Source organism: Balaenoptera musculus, chromosome 18 (genome assembly GCF_009873245.2).
Source record: "Balaenoptera musculus isolate JJ_BM4_2016_0621 chromosome 18, mBalMus1.pri.v3, whole genome shotgun sequence".
Lineage (NCBI taxonomy): Eukaryota > Metazoa > Chordata > Mammalia > Artiodactyla > Balaenopteridae > Balaenoptera > Balaenoptera musculus.
Window position 1 is genome coordinate 16,790,167 of NC_045802.1, and position 12,751 is coordinate 16,802,917.

The following is a 12,751-nucleotide window of genomic DNA, read 5'->3' on the forward strand; positions in this document are numbered from 1 at the left end:
TCCATTTTGAGTTTACTTTTCTGTATGGTGTTAGGGAGTGTTCTAATTTCATTCTTTTACATGTAGCTGTCCAGTTTTCCCAGCACCACTTATTGAAGAGGCTGTCTTTTCTCCACTGTATATATATGCTTGCCTCCTTTATCAAAGATAAGGTGACCATATGTGCGTGGGTTTATCTCTGGGCTTTTTGATAAGAATTTTAAAACCCCTTCCTTCGTTTCCTCCATGGGGAAATGAGGAGATGTAAATTTTCCTCTTAAATCAAAGAGCTGCCAAGTGCTTTAACGGTACTGAAGTCACAGGATTGAGTCAGGGCCTCCCAGGAGCACTGGATACCCACCAAGGCTTCCCTCCCGTCTCTGGGACCACAGAAGCCAGGAGCTCTTGATTTCTTCCTTCTTTCTTGCTCCTTTTCTTTTTAAAGATTTTTTTTGATGTGGACCATTTTTTTTAAAAGTCTTTATTGAATTTGTTACAATATTGCTTCTGTTTTTTGTTTTTTTGGGCTGTGTTGGGTCTTCGTTGCTGCGGCGTGCGGGGGCTACTCTTCATTGCGGTGCACGGGCTCTAGGTGCACGGGCTTCAGTAGTTGCAGTGCGTGGGCTCAGTAGTTGCGGCACGCAGGCTCTAGGGCGCGTGGGCTTCAGTAGTTGTGGTGCGCAGGCTCAGCAGTTGAGGCTTGCGGGCTTTGTTGCTCCACGGCATGTGGGATCTTCCCGGACCAGGGGTCGAACCCGTGTCCCCTGCATTGGCAGGTGGATTCTTAACCACTGCACCACCAGGAAAGTTCTTGCTTCTGTTTTATGTTTTGGTTTTTTTTGACCGCGAGGCATGTGGGATCTTAGCTCCCCGACCAGGGATCGAACCCGCACCCCCTGCATTGGAAGGCAAAGTCTAACCACTGTACCTCCAGGGAAGTCCCCTCTTGCTCCTTTTCTTATCCTCTAGATATTTTCCTTTCTTCTTTCCTTTTGCTCCAAACATCAAAGTGGTGGGAAGAATTCAGCTCTTGATTGGAGGTAGAGGGAAGGCAGAGGCTCATCCCCTTGCCCAGGTCCCCCTGGATGCAGAGGGAAGAAGCTGGTCCCCCTGTTAAACTACAGGTGCAACAAAGACACTTCAGGTGGGTCTCTGTGGCCCTAGGTGTGCTGACTGATCATGGATGGACCTGCCATTTTGCATATTTGACTTTCATAGAACCAGATCTTTCATATGTTATATATGGATACTGCTGACTACCTTCCAAAGGCAGTCAGACTCTTAACCAGGCAAACTCCTGCTTGCATATGATCCAAGCAGGACCTTCCCTATTTAAAAGGAGACAGTTTTTGCTATCGTCGGTCTTGATAATGACCATAATTAAGCCATAGGCATAGAATTTTAATAGAATGTGCTTATAACTTCTGAAACCTGAATTTAGTCCCAAACAGCTATGTGCTACACCTACCAGATTTTGACCATCAGATTTATTAAGGTGTGGGTCTGAGAAGAACAGTCTTGTGAATTGTACTTACAATTACATATGCAAATAAGTAAATACAATACATTAATATTTTCTTAACAAAACCATAAATGATGATAAAATAATAATAAAATATGTTACACTAGATGTTGCTGGTTTAATTATTCCTGTTTTGGGGGAGCTCTTCTTAAAAAATGTTTCTGCTTAGAAGGACGTTCTCACATTTTATTCTTAAAATTTTACTCCTCTTCAAAACCCAGCTCATCTGTCATTTGCTTTCACCGGTGTGATTCCTCACTTCTCTACAAGAAAACAGTGCTCATAACACTTGTCACACACCACACTCTTCCTTCTAGATATTTGTGTGTGGTTTTACTTTACCTGCTGTGTTGTAAACTCCTTAGGGGAGAGTTCCTGTTATATACGACTTACATGTTCTGATACAACCTAACAATACTCAATATATGTATTTAAAAGAAAGAACGAATATGTGATGAGTGTCTACTATCTGCTAGTTGTGTGAGCATGATCATTTCTTTTTTTAAATTAATTTTTTTGGAGTATAGTTGATTTACAATGTTGTGTTACTTTCAGGTGTACAGCAAAGTGAACCAGTTATACGTATACATATATCCACTCTCTTTTAGATTCTTTTCCCATATAGGTCATTACAGAGTATTGAGTAGCGCTCCCTGTGCTATACAGTAGGTCTTTATTCGTTATCTATTTTATATATAGTAGTGTGTATATGTCAAGCTTTATCTCCCAAGTTATCCCTCCCCCTTCCTTCCCCCTTGGTAACCATAGTTTGCTTTCTACATCTGATTTCTTATCATCTCTTTGTTTCCTCATGTGTGTAATGGTGAAAACTACAACCTCACACATTTAAGATGAAATGAGATCATGTATATAAAATACTTAGCACAAGGCCTGGCACACTGAATTCTCATAAATGTCAGCTCTTTGTTTTATCGTTATTAACATGGAATGTAGTTTTCAGTAGGTACCTTGAAGCAGGGTGGTTTCTTTGCTGACTGAGAGCATAGTGGTAAATGAAGGGTAGGTAGGAGCAACAGTATTTCATAAAAGCAAAGTAACAGCAATAAAGCTAGAGTGGTTTCAACTGGTAAAATGATGCTTAGTTCCATATGCAATAATGGGCAGGTTTCCAGAAGGACCCGATGTACTCTCAAGCATGCATTCAGCACATAAAAATACAACTCAACCTCATCATAAATTTGATCTACAGCCAAGAAGTTATGTCCATTATCAAGTGAATGCATATTGTGCTGGTCTCCCTCCGATGCAGGTGCTACTTTGGGTAGCCTGCTCTTTTTTTTTTTTTTTAATATTTATTTATTTATTTTGGGCTGTGTTGGGTCTTCGTTGCTGTGCGCGGGCTTTCTCTAGTTGCGGTGAGCGGGGGCTACTCTTCGTTGAGGTGCGCGGGCTTCTCATTGCAGTGGCTTCTCTTGTTGTGGAGCATGGGCTCTAGGGGCGTGGGCTTCAGTAGTTGTGGCACTCAGGCTCAGTAGTTGTGGCGCACGGGCTTAGTTGCTCCACGGCATGTGGGATCTTCCTGGACCAGGGCTCAAACCCGTGTCCCCTGCATTGGCAGGCGGATTCTTAACCACTGCGCCACCAGGAAAGTCCCTAGCCTGCTCTTTTAAAAGGAATCTCCAAGAAAGGTTAAATTCATGCTTTATTTCTCTTTGCATTCATTTTACTAGAGGTACAGAGACCTCCACCATCGCTCTACCCTAAGATCAACAGCTGAGGTAGGTTTGGCCAATATCTATTGAAAATGATGTTGTGGCGATTTCTTTCACTAGAGATTCTTTTTTCAAAATGAGAGCTCATTTCAGCATTTCTTCCCTTCATGTTCTCCAACTTCTCCAATTTCACCAAAGCTATTCTGTATCCCTTTTCTCTGGCATCACTCATCTTCCCAGACCTGCAGAAGCATTCACCTCCTCCAGAAAGCTTTTCCTGGTTCCCCAGAAATAGTTCACTGTCTCTCTGCACCCCGCCCCTGCCTCTGGACAACACAGGATGGTTCTTATTTGTATCGTTGCCATGACCGTATTGTAGGGCAAGTGTATGTTTAAAGGCTTGTTTCTATTGGTTGACTATGAGCCACTCAAGGTTTGGATCTATTTCTGGTCATTTTTATGTCTTGATATTGTAACAGGAAGGTTTGGGGACAGAGGAATGGGTAGCTATGAGGCCTTCTGTGACCCTGCCTGGGGCACAGTGCCTGTCACGCTCAGGTCCAGAGTTCAGCTACACTGGCCATGATGGCCACCACCATGGACCAGCCCCAAGAAGTCTGGTGGGATCGAAGCATAGTGAGTGAGGCAGAGAGGGGATGGGAGATGAGGTTGGATAGAGATGGAGGGGCTAGATCATGCAAGGATTTTTGGCCTGGGGACAGGCAATTGGACTTTTTGGTCCAAAGGCAATGGGAAGCTGCTGTGAGCTTTAAGAGGGGATGGTGACACGATCCAATGCAGAGGTGCCGTCACCTGCTCCTCTTCTTTTTCCCCCTCCTGGGTTATGGACACACTGCCGGCTCCTGCAGTGTCTGTCTTGTTGCAAGGAGCATTTTCACTGTATGCTTTTGAACAGCCTCAAAGCCGTAGATGTGCTGAGACGAAAGACCGGAGCTTTGAGCACAGAGAGGAAGCAGCATTCTTGAAACAGGCCAGCTGCCCTACCCCTACCCCCATTATCCTCTGGCCTCATGCTGTGGGTTATTGCACTGCATTTTTCTGCAACCTGACGTTGGAGAGTCTGCTGGTTTTCCATATGATTTTAAAAATAAGTAAATAATGGCAGTCAATACATGGATATGGTGCAAATGCAAAGCAAGCGACAGAATTTGGGCACCGCAGCTCCAGGGAGCACCTGCAGCTCTGAGAGATTCTTGGAGCCTAGCCGCTTCTGAAGGGACCCACTGCTGTTTTATGTTGTATGTGTGGCTTTGGAGGTCCAGGAGGCCAGCCCCGAGGGACATTTTGGAAAGTGGTAATGGAAATGATTTTCAGTCCAAGGCAAAGAAGCAGGTCAGGTACCTAAACTCCCTGCCGTACCTTAAAAGGCTCTAATTCTATCCTGACAAACAGTAAAGAGAGCAAATAAGTACATTCGTGCCATTTCAATGTTCTTCTTCAAACATGTGGATTTAAGCCAGTTGGGTTTGGAATCCATTTAGTTTGTGATTTTGCCAAAAGTTTTGTGGGTGTAAAGTTTAAAAATAGCTATGTACACATAGGATGTCTGTGGGGAAAAGTGGGTAAATTCTAGGTTGGAAAAAGGTTCTGTGAGCAAGTGCCCTCAATGTTTAGTTCCAAATGTTTGCAAAGACAAACATTTTGGACATCAGAGTAACAGTCCTGTTTCACCCTTGGTCCAAACCAGGGTGCATCTGCATCCAAATGTGGGAGTGGATAGGTGACTCAGAAATATGTAATGAGGGGAATTAAAGACCCAGAAAAAAGAATTAAAGTTTAAAAAGAGGTGAGGGAGGAAAAAGGGAGAAAAAGTTCCATATAAATAGGCTAGTAAAGTCAGGATTTCTCAGACTGGAAGCATGGACGCAGATGGAATTAAAGCCAAAAAATGCAGTAAGTGGCTGAGGTTAGGGTAATTGCAGCCTTGCTCGGTCACGGCCTCATGAGTTTTCCTCCCTGCGCACAGTTTCCCCCCTCTCAACCCTCCAGGACTGTGGATTGATTCATTATGAAGTGAGCAGCCTGATATCAGGGTCAGGGGCCTTGACTTGGGAATGTGAAGGTGGGGATTTATCATGAAAGGCGCACCAGCCAAGCCAGCCACAAACAAATACATCTCTCACGCACTCACCCCTTCCAATCTTATTTATCGAGGTACTGCTTAGACTAAAGACTAGTTTATAATTTGCCTGGGTGGATAAATCTCGTATCTAAACAACTACAGGGCTAAGTATCATGTGGTCCGTCCCGAGTCAGGGACAACCTAGTACCAGCACATTACAGCAGTGGGAAGGGTGCTCTGGCTTTCCTGGAGGAGGGGTTTGCACTGGCCTTGGGTGGACGGTGGGATTTTGACGGGTAGAGAGTTGGAGAGGAATAACCTGAGCTTTGGCACGTGGGTGGGAAAGCACCAGGTGTGGTTAGTGAAGCGTAGACTAGTTAAGTGCTAAGATGGAAGAGGTGATGGGGACCACAGTGAAGGCCTGAGAGTGTGTCTGGGGAGAGGGCACTTTTGCTTGGTTGGCAAGAGGGAACCATGGCAGGGTTTTGAGCAGGAGGGTGTGCAAAGCACGTTAAAAATTGGCAGTCATGTGTAGATGGACAGGAGTGGACAGATGTTGGGGCCATGGAGACCGGTTGGGAGTGTATGGCCATAGCCCAGGTGAGGCTAACACAGTACACAAAGACACTGGAGAGTGGGCATAACTCTCAGGCAGCCAAATCAAGGGTGCGAAAATATTTCTTCATCTTCTTTTGAATCCGGCCAATTCTGACTCAAAACCATCATCCTGTGTGTCACTGGGAAATTCCACTGAGTTATAATTGAGGGCCGCTCTCCTTGGAACAGGGACGTATCAGAGTCTTGGAGGATAATATGATAGGTGAAATGGGGAAGAGGCCTCTGGTCTCTTGTGGTCCTGCAGTGGTCCATGAAGCCAGTTTCTGTACCTTGAAGACAAATACCCAGGTGAAGTGAGTATTTGGATGCCCTCACTTTACAGATGAGGAATCTGAGCCACAGACGATCACAGAACTGTCCGAAGTTTCACAGCTAGTAAGGAAGGGGCTGGGATTAGAAGACCTGGCTCCAATCTTTTTAATGGCTGAATAGTATTCCACTGTGTATATGTGTGTGTGTGTGTGTGTATATGTGTATATATATATATATCACATCTTCTTTATCCATTTATCTGTTGATGGACATTTAGGTTGCTTCCATACCTTGGCAACTGTAAATAATGCTGTTATGAACTTTGGGGTGCATGTATCTTTTCAAATTAGTGTTTTCATTTTCTTTGGATATATACCCAGGAGTGGAACTGCTGGGTCATAGGGTAGTTCTACTTTTAGTTTTTTTTTTTTTTAATTAATTAATTAATTTTATTTTTGGCTGTGTTGGGTCTTCGTTTCTGTGCGAGGGCTTTCTCCAGTTGCGGCGAGCGAGGGCCACTCTTCATCGTGGTGCGCGGGCCTCTCACTGTCGCGGCCTCTCTTGTTGCGGAGCACAGGCTCCAGACGCACAGGCTCAGTAATTGTGGCTCACGGGCCCAGTTGCTCCGTGGCATGTGGGATCTTCCCAGACCAGGGCCCGAACCCGTGTCCCCTGCATTGGCAGGCAGACTCTCAACCACTGCGCCACCAGGGAAGCCCTACTTTTAGTTTTTTGAGAAACCTCCATATTGTTTTCCATAGTGGCTGCACCAATTTACATTCCCACCAACAGTGTATGAGGGTTCCCTTTTCTCCACATCTTTGCCAGCATTTGTTGTTTGTAGTCTTTTTGATGATAGCCATTCTGACAGGTGTGAGGTGATACCTCATAGTGGTTTTGGTTTGCGTTTCCCTGAGGATTAGCGATGTTGAGCATCGTTTCACGTGCCTGTTGACCATCTGCGTTTCCTTTTGGAAAAATGTTTGACACGCTTCTTTACAATGTTTTTCTCTGCATTGTTTTATACGGTCAAGGGATATATTTACATATATATGTATGTATGTAAATGTTACGTATGTATGTATGTGTTTATGTATGTATGTATTACGTATGTGTATGTATATATACACACCTACACATACATACGTTCAGGTTGTTCCTCAATGGTTTGCAATTATAAAGTGCACGGTGAGAAACAGATGCATGTCTTTATCTCTGTTTTGGGTAATTTCCTTGGGAGAGACTCCTGGAAATTGAATTACAAGCCAGGAGCATTTTTACAGCTACTGACATATCTATTGCCACACTTTTTTCCAAAAAGATTGTGCCAACTACTGCTAAAAGCCTTGTGTAAACATAAACTGTGTATTAATTTTAAAACTTTTGCTAACTTGAAAGGTGGAAATGACCTCTTGTGTGCCAGGCTTTGCCTCTTGATCTCATTTATTCCTTAGAATGACCCTATGACGAAGGCCTTGTTCCTTAAAATATCATTAATCTTGCTGGCTGAATTTTTTGGCGCCCTCTTGAACTTTGCCTCTGAGGTGACTGTGTCCCTCACCTACCCTAGACCCAGCTCTGATTCACTCCGCTTTGCAAATGAGGAAACCAGGGGTGAGAAATGAAGTTTATTGATTAGGGTCACACGGCCAGTAAGTCTCAGTGATGACATTCAGATCTGGGTACGTGTGACTCCAAAACCCTGTTTCTTTCTACTAAGCTGTCTTGGTGCTTCAGTCTGGGTTTTTGAATGTGAATAATGAGGGGAGAGAAGAAACCATTAAACAGAACTGAGGAATCCCGGAGAAGGAGGAGCTGGTCCTTTCCGGCGTGTAAGGGTGTGGTGGTAGTTTAATGTGGGTCACGTTGATTTGGGGGCACAGGGAAACCAGACCCGTCCACTGTGGGGTGAGTAGCAGGAGGTTGAAGATGCAGGTCTGTCCCGCAGGAAGGGGTGTGACTGAGTGTGACAGAGGGCCCGGGGGCACCTCGCTGGAAGCTCTAGTGCTTATCTAATCTGAGCGCAAAGGCCGGGTTAGACCCAGAACAGGGCTGTGACCAGGCAGAGTTCCTGGGGACCGTCACAGTCACACATGGTTGGGTCACAGTTCTGAGCCTGCTGTCCGGCGCCCGGCCATGCTCCCCTCCACAGTGGCATCCATTGCACGGTGTCCAGCTGGGGCACTGCTGGACCAGGAAATACTCCTGGAAGCCCGGGCTGGGCTGTGAGTTCTGACACCAACCAAAGGAGCGAAGGAGTCACTGCAGGTCTGCAGAGCCAGCTTGGGGTGAACACAGGCCTGGACTGCCATGACCTTTCTGGCCAAGCAGAGTGGCAGAGCCACTGGTCTGGGCTGATTGACTTACATTGGGCACCACAGGCTCGTTCAGCAGGAAGTGGGACTAAGTCTCGGCATGCCCCCAGGATGAGTCGTCTCCCTGCTGTGCACACCAGTTTCCTCTGTTGTGCTCGGTTGCATTTTCAGTCTTCAGACCACTTCCAAGGGCAGAGGATCTGGCAGTAGTTCTGTTCTACTCATCAGTCTGTTCCTGCTTCTGACCTCGTTGGAATCACTCACATCTTATGCGGTCAGGAGGGGGCCTGAGCGGGTAATGGAGGGCTCTGGCCCTGGGTGCAGAGGAGGCAAGGTTAGCTTCTGGGAGTAGTGCACAGTTTAGGGAGCATTTGGGAAGGTGGAACAAGTTTGGCCTAATTGGAGCCTGTAAGAGTGGAGTGAAAGTTGGCCAAGTAGCCATGGATGGGTGGACCACAATGTGGTCTGGCAGTTGCAGGGTAGAAATAGCAAAAGTGCAGCATGGCTCGGCTTGGGGGCCTGGCAGATGGGGCAACAGACAGAGGGAGAGGTGCAGATGCTACAAAGGCAGCAGTGAGACGGGCAGCCCTGGGCTCCAGGTGGGGTGGGCAGGCCTGGAAACCAGGAGAGAGGAGGGGAGAGTAGACGGGCGGGGAGATGGCCAAGAGGAGGAGGCTTTGTAGGCTTGAGGGATTGGGTGGGGGGCTGAGGGGAGAGGGTGTGTTTAGGGAAGGGCAGCTCAGAGCTGGGGATCTGGGAGAAGGAGCAGCGTTGAGTGGTAACAAGTGCCAGGGTCTGGTTTCGTCGGCAGTGGCTTGAAACGGAGGAAAGAGACAAGCCAGGGAGGGTGTGATGATGGAAAGATGACTTCCTATCGGGGGGAATTCTGTCCAGAGAGACGACTGAGAGGTGATGGTGGAATTGCTCCTTTTTTAAAAAATAGATTTATTTATTTATTTTTATTTTTGGCTGTGTTGGGTCTTGGTTGCTGAGAATTGCTGATTTTAAAGAGTGCGTTGAAGCTAAACCCTGTCTGTCCTCCCCGTACCAGGGAGTCTGTGAAGGAGACTGGCGCCTGCCGGGGCCCGAGGGAAGGGAAAGAGCACCAGCCTCTATGAAATGTCGGCTGTGTCACAGGCAATATAGGGACTTTTGCACAAATTATATAATTTAGCTCTCACAGTGACCCTCCAGGGTAGGTATTGTTGTCCATAGTTTACAGAAGATGAAATTGAGGTGCAGCAAAGTGGAATAACTTGCCCTGGGTTCACAGAGTGAGTGGTGGAGTCACAATGGGAAGCCAGGTTTAGCTGATGCCACAATCGAGACTCTGTATATGTAACTGTGTTAGATCCTTTAGGAGGATTATAAAATCTGCAGGTAAGGGTTTCCCTGGTGGCGTAGTGGTTAAGAATCCACCTGCCAATGCAAGGGACACGGGTTCGACCCCCTGGTCTGGGAAGATCCCACATGCTGCGGAGCAACTAAGCCCGTGTACTGCCACTACTGAAGCCTGCGCTCTAGAGCCCGCAAGCCACAACAAGAGAAGCCACAACAAGAGAAGCCACAACAAGAGAAGCCACCGCAATGAGAAGCCCGTGCACCACAACGAAGAGTAGGCCCCGCTCGCCACAACTAGAGAAAGCCTGTGCGCAGCAACAAAGACCCAATGCAGCCAAAAATAAAATAAATAAAATTCAAAAAACACCATTCACTTTATAGCAGTACACCATATATACTCAATAAATATTTGTTAATCAATAAATATTATTATTATTATTATTTTTAAAATTATTTATTTATTTATTTTTGGCTGTGTTGGGTCTTCGTTTCTGTGCGAGGGCTTTCTCTAGTTGCGGCAAGTGGGGGCCACTCTTCATCGCGGTGCGCGGGCCTCTCACTATCGCGGCCTCTCTTGTTGCGGAGCACAGGCTCCAGACGCGCAGTCTCAGTAATTGTGGCTCACGGGCCCAGTTGCTCCGCGGCATGTGGGATCTTCCCAGACCGGGGCTCGAACCCGTGTCCCCTGCATTGGCAGGCAGATTCTCAACCACTGCGCCACCAGGGAAGCCCCTAAATATTATTTTTAAGAAATAGAAAGAAAATCTTCAAAAAAAAAAATCTGCAGGTAAGAGGTAACTAACTAGTCATGGTGGGAGTAGTTCGTTTGTTCCCTGAGGATGAGATGGTGTCTCTCCCATTCAGTCCCAGGTCCCCTTGGCTGACATGAAGCTGTTCTGTGAGGTTTGCTTGTCAACTAATTTGACTTAGTAATCAAACTGTGCAGTACTTCGTGCATTCTGGATCTTAAAAGTTTTTGTTTATTCATTATATCAAATTTACCAGCCTATGAGGGGAAATTAAGACTTTATGTAGCCTTTAAATGTTGTACAATAATATTTCTTCAAATAAATCTCTCCTATAAATTAAAAAAAAGCCACAAACAGCCCACTGCCTGACACATAGTGGGACTCAGTAAATTCTTGTTGAATGAATAAGTAAATCCACTCAGATCACTGAAAAAAGAGGTACAGGGAACTGAATTCCTATCAGTTTTCAGGAATCTCAGTGGAGGGTGGGCTGAGGGGATTTATAACTTACCCGGAAGGTCTTCAAAGTGCTAGAAGCCCTTGTAACCAGTGCAGGTAGTGGGGAGGGTTGTTAGACAACTGGCGTTGACTTTGGAACTGCGGAATGCGGATGAGGATGCAGGGGGGCTCCGGTCGATGTGGGCTCTCTATCCACAAGGCTAGAACCGTGGGTAGGAGCCTGCCGTCTCCCAGGAGGGTGTGGGCCTCACCGCTTGCCCTCTGCTTGCCGAACTTTACAGATCAGGTCTCAGGAGCCTGGAGGCTTTCTGCCCAGAGGCAAGTTTCCCTCTTCCCACAGTACGGCCGGAGCTGTCCAGGGGCGCTCATCCACAGCAGGAGGTTGTGTCCACTCCTCCAGGTCTTGTAAATTCCACCCTTCAAGCAGGAACGCTACCAACTTGGTCCAAAAAAAACCCTACACAGAAAATCCCTTATGAAAATGCTCTTCTGAGAAAATGATTTTACTTATTTTTATTTATTTTACTTATTTTATATTGGAGTATAGCTGATTAACAACGTTCTGTTAGTTTCAGGTGTACGACCGAGTGATTCAGTTATACATATACATGTATCTATTCTTTTTCAAATTCTTTTCCCATTTAGGTTATTACAGAATATTGAGCAGAGTTCCCTGTGTTATGCAGTAGGTTCTTGTTGGTTACCTATTTAAAATATAGTAGTGTGTACATGTCAATCCCAAACTCCCAGTCTATCCCTCCCCTCAACCCTTTCCCCCTGGTAACCATAAGTTCATTCTCTAAGTCTGTGAGGAGAAAGTGATTTTAGACGTCTTTGCTAAGGAAAACTTGGTTTCTGTTGAGAAACAGCATTGAGGCAACTTAAATTACAATGAAATAAGACAATGTCACTAGATTCTCTAACTGTAAATGAGAACCACCACTAAGCTGCTCATGTTTCCCTTTTTGCTTTGGCTTCTAGGAAATTCATCTGCAGCAGATTTTCTTTATGGTTGGAATATTTCTAGACTCTTTTTCCTTAGCCCTTGCATCGTCTTATATAATCGTAATTTCAGTTGCTTCAATACCTTGTGGAAATAAAACAATTAAATGCAGAATAATACATGGAAGTGAAGTGCCTCCCTGTGTTCACCAGGGTGGAGTCTTCTGCAAAGGAAAGGGCAGTCGCTGGCCTTCCTGGGCACGATGGCCACTAGGTGGCACCAAAGCCTTCCCACAGCCATCCTTAGCCGGGCGATTTGGCCTGAAAGCGTTTCTGTATAAGCGTTTCTGGCCATTTCTTGGACTGTGCTCACCACGTTGAGAGTTGCTCCTGTCCAGAACGCACTAGGTTTAGTTCTAGGGTCTGGGCAAAGCTGACCTAAGGGAGTCTGGCTGGCTTCTTTCAGATGTTCAACCTATGAGATCAAATAAGGTGGGGCAGCTCTGAACCAGACTAGGCCAGCTGGGGGCTGTGCATCCGCTATGGGAGTGGCTCCATTTTCTACACCATCCAAGGCAGTGGGAGGTGGGACCCTCATCACAAATGGAGAGTTTAGGGGGTGTGTTATAGGGGCACAGGGAAGGGGCTCTTCAGGGCAGGGTGGGGAAGGCGACCAACCAGCTATGCCCCCCTGCCCGCCTGAAATTCAGACTCGGGATCACTGGCCAGAACTGGTCATGATAGCGTTCTGAGGGCTTGGAAGGCAGAAGCTCTCAACAGTTTATTTGCTCTTAAAAATCTCTTCTAGGAATTCTATG

At 46.1% G+C, this 12,751-nt stretch overlaps 1 long non-coding RNA gene across 4 annotated transcripts in view; it reads left to right on the forward strand.

The window, feature by feature from the left end:
* Positions 1–12,751, forward strand: part of LOC118884263 — a 124,310-nt gene that overhangs the window by 30,952 nt on the left and 80,607 nt on the right. The gene's annotated exons all lie outside the window — the stretch shown is intronic.